At 45.4% G+C, this 15,001-nt stretch overlaps 1 protein-coding gene and 1 long non-coding RNA gene across 3 annotated transcripts in view; both read right to left on the reverse strand.

Annotated features, from left to right (window-relative positions):
• The window catches only part of INPP5A (inositol polyphosphate-5-phosphatase A), a 206,314-nt gene that overhangs the window by 121,021 nt on the left and 70,292 nt on the right, over window positions 1-15,001 (reverse strand). The gene's annotated exons all lie outside the window — the stretch shown is intronic.
• LOC133224882 (uncharacterized) lies at window positions 1,765-3,082 on the reverse strand. The gene is made up of 2 exons (XR_009728965.1): window positions 2,942-3,082; window positions 1,765-2,512 (listed from the first exon to the last, which is right to left on the reverse strand). It is a non-coding gene; the product is annotated as an uncharacterized LOC133224882 (long non-coding RNA).

The raw sequence follows: 15,001 nt of genomic DNA on the forward strand, positions 1-15,001 counted from the left end.
GAAATCATTGCTCTGTATTTCAGAACGTAAAGCTGTGCCTTTTTGTACCTAGCAATACATTCTATTTTTGTTCAATGCATTTTCCTGTTTTAAGACATTCTATTTTTGTTCAATGCATTTTCCTGTTTTAAGTGAAAAAAGTATAAGTAATAAGAAAATCCACCTTCCCATGTTGTGCCATCCTCCCTACTTTTAAGAAGCAGCCTCTTCATTACATGCAGGAGAAATGACATCCTAAGGAAGTTATACCAATAAACCCAGAGATGCCATCGACTTCAATGGATTTCTGCAGGAACATTTACCAACAGGCTGGAATTTAAGGCCTGGAGTCAGTGGGCTGACATCTGGCCCTACCTTCTCCTTACTGGGAAAAGGGCAGTTTCCAGAGGAGATGCTCTATTTCACATCACCATGCCTGAGCACTCTAGCTTATCTGGTACCCAGCTTTGTTAAGCTGCTCTTTATAGGTAGCCCTGACAAAACTAAATTGTGAGGCAGAAAGGAAAACAAGCTTACAGGAAAAAAAACCATTTCATTGCTATATGTGAAAATACAACATTGATTTTGTATAATTTAGCATCCAGGTTAGAGTTTGGATTTTTAAGCAGTAAGTCATCACCAGGTGATACCTGTTGCCTGAGCACAGCTCAGAGGAATTATTGGACAAATCCAGAGCACGAAAATGAAAATTTTGGCCTTAAGCTCTTCCATATATCTTCTTGGAGCTCTCAAGCACACTCTGTACGAGAGCAGTGACACTTTCAGGTTACAGCTCTTACAAGGATTACTCATCATTTGTACTATTACAGCTGCACAATCTTCCAGGTACGCTTGTGTCAGCTGCTTCAAATTAACTTTAATTCAGGTTTACCAAAGAAGAGAATCCAACTGTAACTAAATGAGGTCAAGGACTTTGGGAGACCTCATTTAATCCCACAATACTTGGATCCTTTTATGAAGTCCATTTGATCATTGTGAGTTGTGCAAATGGGCGCAGTATGTATGGCAGATTAAATAACTGTTTAGTATTAGTCAGAAATAAGAAACAATAACTAATATTTGTAAAAAGTTACACCTGAAATCTTTCACTCTGTCTTACGTTAAATGTACTTAGCAGAAAGGTCAGAGCTCCTGAATTTGCTAGATAAATAAATGTTGGTGAGGTGGATGAATCACTGGAGAATTGGTGCATGGCAGCGAATGAATAACCTGCAAATGCTTCCCAAACCCCATTATTTCCCTTTTTCCAGTAGGCCAAAGATTCATGTCCCTGCATGCCGCCAGTTCATTACAGAGAAATATCATTCCTCTTCTGGCACTCTCTGGGCGGCCTCTCAGCCCCACGAGGACCCTTTAATGTTTAATTCCCCATCATCTGCTCCAGTGAACAGCTTAATCTCTGCTTGTATGATCAATACTATATCAGTGTAAATTAAAATGACAATTTTAAAGTAATTAAGCCTGTTAATGCTCGATTCAAATGTCATTATTTGCACAAGGGATTGAGGAGAAATTACATCGTGTCCAGGGTGACAGGAAAATGTTTGAGCCTTCTCAATCCTGTTGCCGCTGTGCCACTGGAGGCTTTAGCAAAGCAGATTAACTTCTAGCTCCCACTGCCAGGATACCTATCCAATTTCAAAAGAGGATAACACAATTTGATAAATTTAATTCCAGCTACAAACTCAATTATTGTGATAATGGATGAAAACTGGGAGGAGACACTAAACAAGACCCACATAAAAAATACACTTAACTTCAGAATGAGATACAACAGTAATTGTTTGATTTGATTTGCTCTATCCCTTTTGAAAACCCTTTAAATAATTGTGATTGTTAGAAGAATAGCCAGCATTTATTAAATAGCATGAGCTCTAAGATCAAAGTGGCTGCAGTTTAAAGGATTTTGGTCACAATGGAAATGTTTGCTATCCTTTGCTTGTACAGCTACATTTATTAGACAAGGAAAATTACATCATTACAGTATTGGATCTCATAAATAGATCTATAAAACTCAACTATGCTCAGATGAAATCTCAGCCCATTCTGCTCACTGGCCTTTCTAGCCCCTGCCGTGACAGCCTGTAGTCATTTATTATTTCAGAGGAAGATTTTAATAATAGAAACCCTGAAACTTTATGAGACAGCCAGAGGATTCAGTTTGTATTTCAAGTCCCACTAGCTGAAAAAGTAGCCGAGCTATCGCTATTTGAGCTCATCTCCAGGACTCCAGGATACAGAAAACCACAGCAACTGAGGCAAAACACTGGACAGAGCCATCAATATTTGATATTTTGAAGCAGATAACAAGAGTGAAACACCCCATGCCATGGATTTAATTCAACAAGGAGGAACAGTGGGAATCTGCTGCTGCAGGGAGGCTCAGGCAGTAACAGCATCCTGCTAAAGGAGGTACCAAGTGGAACCCCAGGAGGGTCACTCAGCATTCCTGTCACTGGACATGGCTTTAATGAATTCAGTTGATCTGACTGTCCACATTTCCTGAAGTTCTCTGAAATAATTATATTGAATTTTTATTAGTGCACATGAAATATTTTTGGCTTGCGCTTCTTTGAATAATAAATGGCATGTATTAAAGTGCCTTACAGGTCTAATAACCTGCATCAGATCCGTGTACGCCTGTCTTATTAACTTTTAGTTTAAATTACAGCAGAATTCATCAATCAATGTTTCTAAAAAGCAGACTGCAGACTGCCACAGACTCGCAAGAAAAATGTCTCTGAAGACAATTAAAACATCTGCTGTGTCTCAAGTATTAAATCAGAAAATCTATCACTTCACAGGCTTGCTTAGATGAACCGTCACAAGAGGAACCTTGAGAGGTAACCAAAGACTGTTCACAGTTCTTCACAACAAAGAAGAAAAAAAGAAATAACTCAACTTTAAACAGAAGTTTAAGTTTTTAAATTAAGGGCATTACCTGTAGCACAAAGAGAATTTTGCAATGGCAATGAAGGACGCTGATGGAGGCACGCACTGAAGGCTTGGCACTTCACTGCCTCCGCAAGGATAGGAACTGCTACATGGCAGAGGTCAAATTAAAAGTCCTCACTTCCATTTGCTTTAATTAAAATTAGCTTTCTCCTGAAAGATTCAAAACTAAGATGATTGTGTTCAGAAGGGGGAGACGACACCCAGCGGGTTGGGTTGGTTTTGTTGGGTTTGAACCTGGAAACACACTGACTGTTACTGTGAGCTCATTACATTTTGCTCTGTTAATTGGAAAACGTTAAGTTCTGAAGCTGCGGCATGGAACCAGAACCCAACTGTGATCTCTGAACAACATAACCAGAAGCAAATCAGCAGAGGCATTCACTGCTGCAGCTTGGGATTCCCCCTGTATTTCCAAGCACGGCTTTATTCTTCTTTTCTCTTGTCAGTGAGAGGCACAGAGCCTCAGCTGCTGCCATCGGCGGCGATAAGCATGTGGTAGCCAGAGATTACTGCTCTCCGAGAGACTTTAAAGAGAAAAATCAGACATTCTTTGGAGGTATTTTAGAATGAGGTTGGGAAGGATGAAGTAACCTTGCTCTCACCCCCAGCGGGATGAGCACGGCTGACAATTTTATGCAGTATATGCACTGACATCTGAAAGCACTGCCCCTGTTAAGCGGCACCAAAACCGAATTCAGACTCTAGTGCTAACTCCATGCTTCTGCATGTATTCTACAGCCAACTGAATTAACAGAACATGTATTCAAAAGCAGTAACGTGGCAGGAGGACTGAGTAAGTCCAAGCTGTTTTCCTGCACTGTTTCCCAGTGCTGGCAGTAAGAGGACGCAGCTCCTTGAGAGGAATGCTGCCGACAGCTCCCTAATCCGGCCGGTCAGACAGAGAACTCATCACTCTCTAGCTGGAGACACAGACAAGCACTGCCTTCAGTCAGTGTTTGACCAGATGAGTAGAATGCTCTGCACATCACCTAGACCCTGCACAAGCTGCAGTACAGCTTGTCTGTTGTGCATTATTAGTAGGGCATGTTAATAGACATCAGACCATAAGGAGCAACAAATTAATTGTTTCCCTATGTACAATAATAGCTCAATTTATCATGCCTATGTTGACCTGTGTTTGCTTTACAAAGCTTATTAATTATCAGGGATCTTGGTGCTTTAGAAATACAGTGTCAGTAAAATTCATGATAACTTACAGATTCATACAGAGCTATTAAACATATCTTTGCTGCTGAAGACAGGAAAGTGTTCAACTTCATTTTGCTTTTAAAATTTCACTTGCTAAGAAACAATGTTGGTCGTAGGAACAAACCCAACCTTAGTGGGAGTAAACTGCTGCTTGTTCATGCTCACAATCGCTCTGTTTGAAAGTAACTTCTCTTTTTAACAGTATGTCTGGTGGTTACTTTTTTCTATCAGGCTTTTATTGACCTGGCAGAAGATAAGCAAAGACAAAGAACATTAACAGATTATTAGCCTCATCTGATCTTCACACCTACTGTGCGTGTTTGTTGCATTTAGAACACGTAGTAGGAAGGCTCCATGGAGATGACGGCAAGCCTTTGTCTTGAGCTGCACAAGGTGTCCAACTCAGGTCCCAGCCCTGGGCAGATAAACCCTCTCTGGTGCAGCAGCAGATGATCATGTCAGACCCAAACACTGCGAGTTTAGCTGCTTCAGAAAAGCCCAGTCAGACACCAAAAGGAAACCGGTATTTGATAAAACCCCAGTCCTGTCTTAGTAAGACTTTTCTGCAGCTTGACCAAAGGTAGCTTGATAAACGCCCTGAGGACGTTTCTGCAGTCAGGGTGGCTTTCAAAGGAAGCAGTGAAGGCTCACAGGTGTCAGAAGAAGTTTCCTCACCACATCCAGCAAGAGGAGCAAGTGTCCTTACATAGAAAGCACAGAGTGCCCAGAAACACAAATCTAAACCCCAAACTGGCCATTATGACTTTTTGCTCTTTCTTTTTACGCTCACTGCTCGCGGGCTTTGCTGTCAGAACATGCTAACAAGCCTTTAACAGCTTAACAATCTTTCAGTTTCCTCAGCAATAGATTCCTTGCAGAATATTTGTTTCCCATGTGTAGTGCTGTGACACAGCATTCAATCATACCTGTCCCTTCCCTTGATATATGGCTCAGCCACAGCACAGCTTGGTCAGACCTTCACCAACACGTCACTTACGGATTTGTCTTACTTTCAGGAAGCCCAGTGACAAGTGATTGAGCTAAGAGACATTCTGCCCAAAATGCTGATTTTAAAAAGGACAAACTGAACCAATTGGTAATGGTTAAACAGCTTTTTTGCTATCATAACCAGCAGAAATTTGCTTTGGATAACATGAGCTGACGAAGGTAACAATACAGTGCCACAGCAGCTGCTGCTGTCCTTGTATTGCAATGACTATAAACCAATGCATGAGTATAATCAGGGTGATGAAATTCGAAGTTCTCCTTTTTGCCAATGAGATAAAAAGACTTTTGAAAACAGAAACACCCAAATACACAGCAGCACCCTCTGACTTCCTGGGTAAAACAGAATCACAGAGAGGGATTTGGCTTGGGAGGTTCTCCCCTGGTACTACAGCAGGATCAACCTGAAGTCATTTCTGATGGCTCTTGCATAACCTGCTCAGGGAAGCTTCCACAGAGAAGTTTAAGGGGCCCTTTATTTATTTATTTATATTTAAGTTTCATAGAACCATCAAATGATTTGTGTTGAAGGGACCCTAAAGCTCACCCAGCTCCAGCCCCTGCCACGGGCAGGGACCCCTTCCACTGGAGCAGCTTGCTCCAAGCCCCTGTGTCCAACCTGGCCTTGAGCACTGCCAGGGATGGGGCAGCAAGAGCTTCTCTGGGCACCCTGTGCCAGCGCCTCAGCACCGCCAAATTTGGTTTCTGACTCTTTCAGACAACACAGGGAAGCACGGGGCATAATGAGCTCTTCTGAGGAGTCAGAAAATACCTAATATTGCTTTTTACCACTTGGAAATACTTCTGAATAGGCAAGGAAAGACATCTAAGTGACTGCTGTGCTAAACACAGCCGTCAAATATACCCACGGGATAACGACTGGAAAGTTATGACAGAGGAAGATGCTTTTAAGACTGTTATTTCTTTCTTGTTCTCCATCTCTATGCTGCCAAGAGAGCATTTGAACCTGGGGTTTTAGTATTTTGCTGCTTTCTCAGCCTACATTCTTGCAGAACTGTTCCATTTTCATGACTGCTGATGTGGACCTTTTATGAACAAACTCTTAAGAGTATCAGTTGACCCACAGTCCAAAGGTGTTCCTGAAAATAAACCCAGCATCTTTGCTATTTAGCACACGCCATAGGAGAATGCCAGGCTACAAACTGCATTTACAAGGCTGCCAGTAGTAAAAAACCCTTTTGGTTTCCACTTCCCTCATCACAAGCATCCAAAAGCATTTGACACATCCTGTAGGTAAAGAGTGGCTCCTCCAGGACACAGTGAGCTGTCAGTGGCTGGTGATGGCCAGCAAGCAGCCTGCACCCCAGAGCTCAAACACAGCACGGTCAGGCTCTGTGGCTCCGTTTGCTGCTCCCGGTCCCACATCACCAGAAACAGAACAATGCAATAAGCGCCACCACAGATTCACAAAAGCCCAACTGCTGCCATTAGAAAAGCTGACATATGCACATCTAAATGTGCATCCTGCCAATGCTGAAGGCTCATAAATACCAAGAGGAACCGCAGCCCAGCAAAACCACTGCTAAACGCTTTCCACCGCTTTTCCCTTCTCTTTTCAGGAAGAAGGCCACAGCTTGTGCCCAAAAGCGCCGGGGCATGACAGTGACTTACACCATGCCTAGAAATTCTTTAAAAACGCTCAATCCTATAACTTGAATTCAGCTTACAATGCTCAGCAGAGGAGATTCTGCAGCTCTGTGCCAGAAATGGAACAGGAGAGTCAGAATGGAGACCACCCACTGCAGTTGTTTCCCCCACTCCTTTTGAGCCACAGCCAGTGAATGCTTGGTTGCGCTCTGTTAACATGGTCCCTCGTGCTCACCCAAAAGGATCCAAAGCATAGAAGCACCTCACCTCACAAAAGATGACAAACGCTGGGGTGGGATCCCAAGTGCTGTGGACTCCTGACACATCAACAAACCATTTATGGTTGGAGCTTCTCCAGGAATTGTTGATTAAACCACAATACCCTTAAGGAACCTTCTCTTCACGTTTCCTGTGTCCTTTCCCTGTGGCAGACCCCAAACCCCACTGTGGGCATGGAGCAGCTCCCTCCCAGGACAGCATCCCCACCAGGGTCTGTGAGTGACCGTCACCATGCCCAGGCTCCTCATGGGACACCCTGTCACAGCCCAGGCTTACTCCTCATCTCTGAAGCCTTATTTGAAGTCTTGTCCACTGTAACCAATGGCCCTCCTCACCCCCTCGTTATCACTGCCCAGAACAAGCGCTCTGCAGGAGCCGCGAGCTACCAGGCAGGAACGTGCACTTGAGCGTCAAACTCCACCAACACTAGACAGACCCACACTCGACAGCAATAAACCAGCATGAGCCCCAGTTCTAATCAGACTCCTGCACGCGGATACATCTGAGAGAACCCAACTGAAAACAACCTTGGCTGCTTCCACAGAGCCCCAGACATTAACAAGATGCACGTGAACAAAAGCAAAAACCAGCGGATGAAATGCAGCTAGGCAGGGAAGTGAACAACGACTGCACCACTATCAGCTCCAACAGTAACCCGTGTGGCTCTAGTTCTACTCCTTTTAACTGACCATGTCTCCCTGTACTAAACACAGTAATCACTGGAGCTTACCTGCACTTGAACCATGGGGCAAGGACTAGTCCAACTAAGGAGGAGTGCTGAGAGGCCAACTCACACGCACAGAAACTTGTGAGGTCTGAGCAGCAACTGCAGGAACACTGGGATGGGTTTGAGACTCTGGTGGAGACCCAATGGCTTACAGGGCACTTTAACCCAGGTTTTTAACACTGACCAAAACCCCTCTGTGTTAATGGAAGGAGCCCCTCTCATTGTCATCACAACTCTGCTTTTTCCACCCCATTCAACAGCAGAGCAGGCACTCTTACAGCCACATTAAATACTAGGTTCCTAAGTTGCCAGAGAATAGTAATACCAGTATATTTGCTCCTGACAAATGCTTTGTTACCTAAAGCTGCTTTGTTACCTAAAGCTGCTTTGTAAGAGAACAGCTTTTCTGAAACGCATTACTGCATGTTACCATCCCACTAACCAGGAATCCCTCCACGGCCACCATGCACACCACTGCAGCATCAGAGCACAAGCAGAGAACAGGTAAAGAGCTCATCGTATCACAGGTGCCTATTTCTAGTCGCACGTAAAATGAACTTAAACCAATGAAGCAAAAATAATCCATTTAACGCTTGTGCTACGTGCTGCATTTATATGGGGTTTCTGTTGTTACAGTGCTCCTGTTCATTCTTATGCTTTAGTGGTTCAACTGCAATTTATCAGCCTGTAGTGGAAAATACCTGGCACCTACTTAAAATGCATGGAGCAAGCAATAAAATTAACCTTGTGGCAATTGTTTTCCCACATGTTTGATAGACCAATGTCAGCTCATCTGTTAGAAGGAAATAAAAAAGTCAAGCCTAAATGTACAAAAAATTATGATGGAAGCCTTAAATAAAGCAAGGGTAATGCAAGTTTATTGAGTCAAAAATCAATCAATCAATGAGCGAGTGGATTAGGAGCACCTCATAAGGCCCAAAGAAATAATTTGCCCAAACACTGGGATTTAACGGTGGAGGACCAAATTCCAACACTTTCAGGAAGTAAGTAATGAAAAATCAATTCAAAAGGAAAAACAGATCAAGAACCCTGGATTCTGACACGCCGACACATTTATTGCTGAATACCATTTCTCGGCTGACCCGAAAACTTCGGAAGGTGTTTATTTACTTTCAACACCTTCCAGAGATCAATATTTTTAATTTGGATCCGAGTTATTATTTTTCACATCACAGCATTGGGGAGCGGAGTAAAGTGGCTCATATTTTAGTGCTAAAAAGATCGATATGACAGCTTCACCTTCACTGCAGCCCCCGCAGCCGCCCGGGTGCACATCACAGCACCCTGCAGGGGGGTGCAGTGCCACGGCGCGGGGAGCAGGTCATCACCCAGCCCCGCAGCCAGACAGCCCATGATTTACCTGATCATGAAGGGCCCGGTGCCCTTAGAAAACCAATCTTGCTCCTCTCACTTTATCAGGCCTGTCTTTTACCAAGCGTACAGGAAGGGGGAGGGGGCGGGCAGAGAGAGAAGAGGAAAAGAGGGAGGGAAGGAGCAGAGTAAAAGACAATCAGTTTCATAAAGCGGATTACGTCCCTCGTCGTAAACGCATCCATTCGTTTTTACCTCCCTCGAACCAGGGCACATCTGTAATCGATAATTAATTTTCCATAAATTTCAGGCTGTTATTCTGGAGGCTGCAAGGGGCCGAGGGCCGAGGAGAATCCCTGTGGAAACGGCCTCCATTGATCGCTGGGGGAGGCAGGTGGGAGAGCTATGGGCGCTGCCTCCAGCTCTGCCACTTGAGGGACCTGCTGCTCCCGAAGCGATACGGCACACACTGCATCCTGCACTGCCACAGCCACTGGCACTCTGGAGGGACTCCGCCACCTCTGGTCCACCCTTATGTGCTGACTGTAACAGCACCTTCCACACAGGGTCCTAGGGCTTCAGCATTCCCTTCCTCAGCAGCATCCATCCTTCCTGGGTAAGATGATGGAGGTGCTACACAAACACTAGCTCAGCGCCACAGAAAAAGGAAGGCTGTTTCTAAATACTTGGAAGAGTACTAACTGTGTGCTTTATTGGACACAACTCAAACCAAGGACTAACTGCACACCTCCCAGCATATTCTTAACAAAATGGTTGTATCTATCCTCAGGAAGTCATTTGTGATACCATAAAATAGCTGTGATTTGCCATTTAATGCTGTAATCAGTTCATAGAATCATGGAATCACAGACGGGTTTGTATTGGAAGGGACCTTCAAGCTCTTCCAGTTCCAAGCCCCTGCCATGGGCAGGGACACCTCCCACTAGAGCAGGGTGCTCCAAGCCCCATTCCTTAAGAAGAAAGCTCATGTGAAACTAAGAGGATACCTGTATGGGAAAAGTACCTACACCTAAGCAGCATTTATGGGAAATCTCACTTTGTTTTTAATGTGTCCTAGAAAACAAGCAGCAGGGACAAGGAGGAAATGTGACACTGCGGATGGGCTGCTCAAAGTTATGCATTCTTAGCATAATTAGCAGCTCATGCTCTTTAAAAGATTGCCTTCATGAAGTCCTGTGCTTGGAAGAGTAATAAATGATAGTCACCCTGCTGGGGTATGCTTCAGAATACTAACTGAACGGTAAATGCAAGACTATTTCTCCAAATCATGTACTGCAGCTAAAGGTCGTACCAGGAGCAGCATTATCTAATGACATTAACTGAAAGCCCAGCAGGTTCCTACCGCCAGCAGCCCTGCGAAGGCAGGGAAAGGAGACTCCTGGGCCCCCTGCACAGCCCTCCTGGTACACCTCCTCTGCATCAGGATAGACACCTGCTTTTAAATGCACATCCTGAAGGATAGTAAGGATAACAGTGGAGAACTGCGGCTGACTAACAAATGACCCGAATGTATGGGCGATCGCCTGTGCTCCTGTGACTGTGTTCAGAGGAACAGTCCTTGGAGCTCACTGCCAGGATTCCCACCTCCCAATTAACTGATCAAATCCCAGCAACTCCGTAAAACATTCCTGGTTTGGTGATCCCTGTCCATCAGAAACCAACGCACCAACTACAAGAAACAACGGCTTTGGATCCAGGTCAAAGAACGAGATTTTTAACTCTTCCATTGGTGTCAGATCAGAAAAGCAGCACCTCAAAAACTGGCCATGACGAGCCACGGAACCTGGCGCTCTCTTGGGTTATTTTGAAGCTGTCAGAAGGGTCACAGGGAGCCAGCTCCTGAGCTGGTACCTCGATAGGGAGAAAGATGAAAGACCAAGGACAGATTCAAGGCCCCCCTGGAAAACATGGATCACTGGATTTGTCACAAAGACAAACAGAGGTTCTGCCAGAAACTGCCCCTGCTTCCTGGAAACCATATTCCTTAGGTCAGTCTAAAGTAAGTGCAACAGAGCTAGAACTAATTGAGCTGCCCAATCAGCAATGCCATTGCTGGTCTCATATCCCTTCCCAAGACCGGAAGGTTTATTGCCTCCATGCTGCACTCCAGACCCACAGCCTGACAATCCTGGTCAGCCCCATAGTGGGCATTGAAAAGTCAGAGGCACAGGGCAGCCTCTGCACCCAAGGCAGCTGCTCTCTGCTATGTTCTCTTCTGCATGGGACAGGAACTGCCCCAGCCTGAGTACCACAACACAGTTCCTCTGCTCCGGGATGCGCGTGAAAGCAGAGCTGTGTCATGCTTCTCAGATCTCAGCTCCACTACTTTCCTTGTCCCCAGACCAGGTACCTGGGTAACCTGTGGTCCTGGACTGCTGTGCCTCAATACACAGCTACCGCAAGTGGTCTGGGTTTTTTTAGTTGCATCCTTGTGCACTTCCCAGGAAGCTCATTACCATTTACAGTGCATTTGTTTCTATGGTCATTACAAAGCAGGTAGAAAAAAATATACCCTCTAGTTTAAGGCAAGAGAAACAATGGATGTCTCAGGACCCTGGGTTAACACAGAAATCCCAGCCTGGTTTGTGTTGGAAGGGACCTCAAAGCTCCTCCAGCTCCAACCCCTGCCACAGGCAGGGACCTCTTCCACTGGAGCAGCTTGCTCCAAGCCCCTGTGTCCAACCTGGCCTTGAGCACTGCCAGGGATGGGGCAGCCACAGCTTCTCTGGGCACCCTGTGCCAGCGCCTCAGCACCCTCACAGGGAAGAGCTTCTGCCTAAGAGCTCAGCTCAGTCTCCCCTCGGGCAATAATGACTTCTTACAAAGAAAAAAAAAAAAAAAAAAGCATGCTGAGGAGCAGCTATGGAGCCTTTTCCAAACCATCCCAACAAATGTCAAATGCTTCCACATTAATCCCAAAAGATGCAAAATGCACAACCTGATTAGTCTGACAGCAGTCTGCTAGGTGCACATGCACTTCTAGACACCACATACAACCCCACTGCTCCAGCAGCCTGCAACACTGGGACCAGCTTCAGCTCCCACCCGACAGTACAGGAATCCCATGAGGGACTACAGGACATCTGAGTGTGTGAAGGATTTGTGGGGAGCTGGGAGTAAAGCCAGTGAGCCTGGAACGAATGTTCAGGGTTGTTTCAGTTCATTCAGAAATAAGATTCAATATTCCCCCCCCCCAGTGAAATCTTCTGCTTATCTAGAAAAGGCAGGATGGGATGAAACCAACCCCAAACTCCCTTACACTTCCATACCACACACCAAAGGAAGGGAACTGACAACAAGATATCCCTTCCCAACCTGGGCTTTTACTACTGACCTCTGGCAGTAGTACTGCTACTTATCCCATTTAGTCAAAAACCAGAAGTGTAGGTCCAAGTAATTTTTGCTATATATTTATGTTAATAAATTACCTGTGTTGAGGATAAAGGACAGAACTGACACAAAAGGATGCTCCCGATACAGTGAGCCACTTAGAAACAGCAAGATTTGGAATTGTTTGGACAGAAGCAGCAGTTTCTCAGCCAGACGCCGTGAGCAAAAAAAATCCCTAAATTTGTCAAAATGACTAACCCCCACATTTCCATCTTTTTCTCTTTTGTTTTATATGCTTTGCATGTCAGACAAATTATCAGGAAAATACTCCTCATGTGACATTTCATTGCTTAATGCTTTACTGGTGCAGTAAAACAAGACAACTGCTGAAATTATAGGAAAATAAATTTGTAATTTCTTCCTCATTTAGCCATTTTTGAAGCTCGTGTATAGGAAAGTCATTAATGTTATGTCCTCCTATCGATGTTCCAAGCCTTTCAAGGGATAACTAATGTTTTTTCTATACTCTTCCATGTGGCCAGTTAAATTAGACACATTATTTCTGTGCTGCTAGAGAAGGCTGATCAATAGACACTTGGAAAGCCCTCTAAAACTAAGTGGAAACACTTCCTCAGTGTCAAAGGGTTCTAGTTTGGGTTTGTACGCTGCAAACATGGTTAAATTTAACAGAGTGGGAAGCGTGCATCTGTGCCATTTTTATACCAGCAACAAAATCTCTGCACATTGATTTCTCCTTAAGGTACCGTGTGAGACTCGCACTGACCATCACAGCGGGGTCTCATGGCAGGAGGCACTGCTGCATCACAGCCCCTTTCCACCTGGAATTCTCAGTGGGAATTGCTCCACTGCCCAAACCCATCAAACCCTGCTCACAGAGCCGCGGGTTCCAGCCCAGCCCCACTTCCCTGAGAACTGGCCTGGCTTTTAGTCATCTTTCCTCCCCTTGGCAATGGGGCTGCTTAGTGCCTTCTCACATCGACGGTAGTATCCTGGGGTTATGGCTGGGTAGTGTGACACAACACAATCTTTTTCTCCTGTCCATTTGGTTTTAATTGTGAAAAACGAGGTGCATTTCCAAGCCTTTCTGAAGTGTGCAGCTGGTGAGCTCTGCAGCGAAACCCAACTGCCACACGATATTCACAGAAAGGGAGTGAGCAGACTCCTGAATGGCTTTCTTTCTGGCTATGAATACTGCATTATAGCGTTATTTCAAACACTAATAAACCCATTAGTTTCTATCAGTAAATAGCATACATATTATATTTCTTCAGAGTCACGCTGCTCTCATTTAAGGATTGATTCAATGCCTCAGACAAACACATTAGCGAGTTCCTTAAACAGCGTTTCAGAATTCCTTAAGCAATTATTTTCACATTTTCCAATCTCCCGTCTCCTCAGGAAAGCCAAAACTGATCCAAACCAAACACTTTGCTCGCACAAACAAAATTCCTCATGGGCTCTACTTGAAAAGAGCTGTTAATAACGTGTGGCTCTGCGAGAGCAGTGTACACCCAGGCCTGCCCTTTGCCCCGCCGTCTATAAATGCAAACAAGATACCCCATTGCCCCATGCCTTAATAACATAATGAATTCTTGACCATGAAAGCGGTGAGGCTCTGGAACAGGTCAGTAGTCTCTGGCCACAAGTCACCTGTGGATGAGCTGCTAACAATGAGCACTCCACTCTCCTTCCTGCCCTTTGGAAAGCTCCCTAGCCCCCACCCCAGGCTGACAAGTAAACTGTGAACTATAAAGAAAGGTTACTTGAGAAACACCATGCAAAAACCCCGCAGAAACACTAAGCTGCAAAGGACTCCGAGTGAAAGCCTCAGGAATCTCTGCAGTATCTCTGAACTGTCAAAAGCAGAGTTGTCAAATTAACGGAATACGATTGAAAAGAATTTACTGTTTTGAGGTATGCGCCGAGCCAGCCCATAATTCCTTCCATAAATCTTCAGGCAAATTACTTTAAGAACACACAATAATTTAATATGCAACAGGGCAGAAGTAAACAAAACCGTAGCACGCTCCTGCAGTGAAACCAGAGCAGTTCTCCAGCACCCATCCTGTTCCTCACCAGCTCAGAAAGCCCCAGTGCCACTGGCGCCAGTGCTGAGGTGAAGTTGAGACCTGTGCATGCTGCCCAGCACCTCCTGACCCATGGCAGGAGCCCTGGGAATCCCCACAGCACCACAGGAAGGGAACAAACCCCTAACCCTGCCAGCCACAAACACTCCGCAAAGCGAGGGAGCCTGAGGGGACCCAGAATGGTCGGACCGAGGCGGTTTGGGTTTAACATCCCCTGCACTGTCCTCCAAACCTGCCCCTTCCTCAGCAGGATCAGGACACAGAGCTCAGCAGGATGCTACCTCCCACTGGAGCAGCTTGCTCCAAGCCCCTGTGTCCAACCTGGCCTTGAGCACTGCCAGGGATGGGGCAGCCACAGCTTCTCTGGGCACCCTGTGCCAGCGCCTCAGCACCCTCACAGGGAAGAGCTTCTGCCTAAGAGCTCAGC

Source organism: Neopsephotus bourkii, unplaced genomic scaffold, assembly GCF_033783945.1.
Source record: "Neopsephotus bourkii isolate Nb327-2 ecotype Australia unplaced genomic scaffold, CSIRO-AGI_Nbou_v1 NB_1735, whole genome shotgun sequence".
Classification (NCBI taxonomy): Eukaryota; Metazoa; Chordata; class Aves; order Psittaciformes; family Psittacidae; genus Neopsephotus; species Neopsephotus bourkii.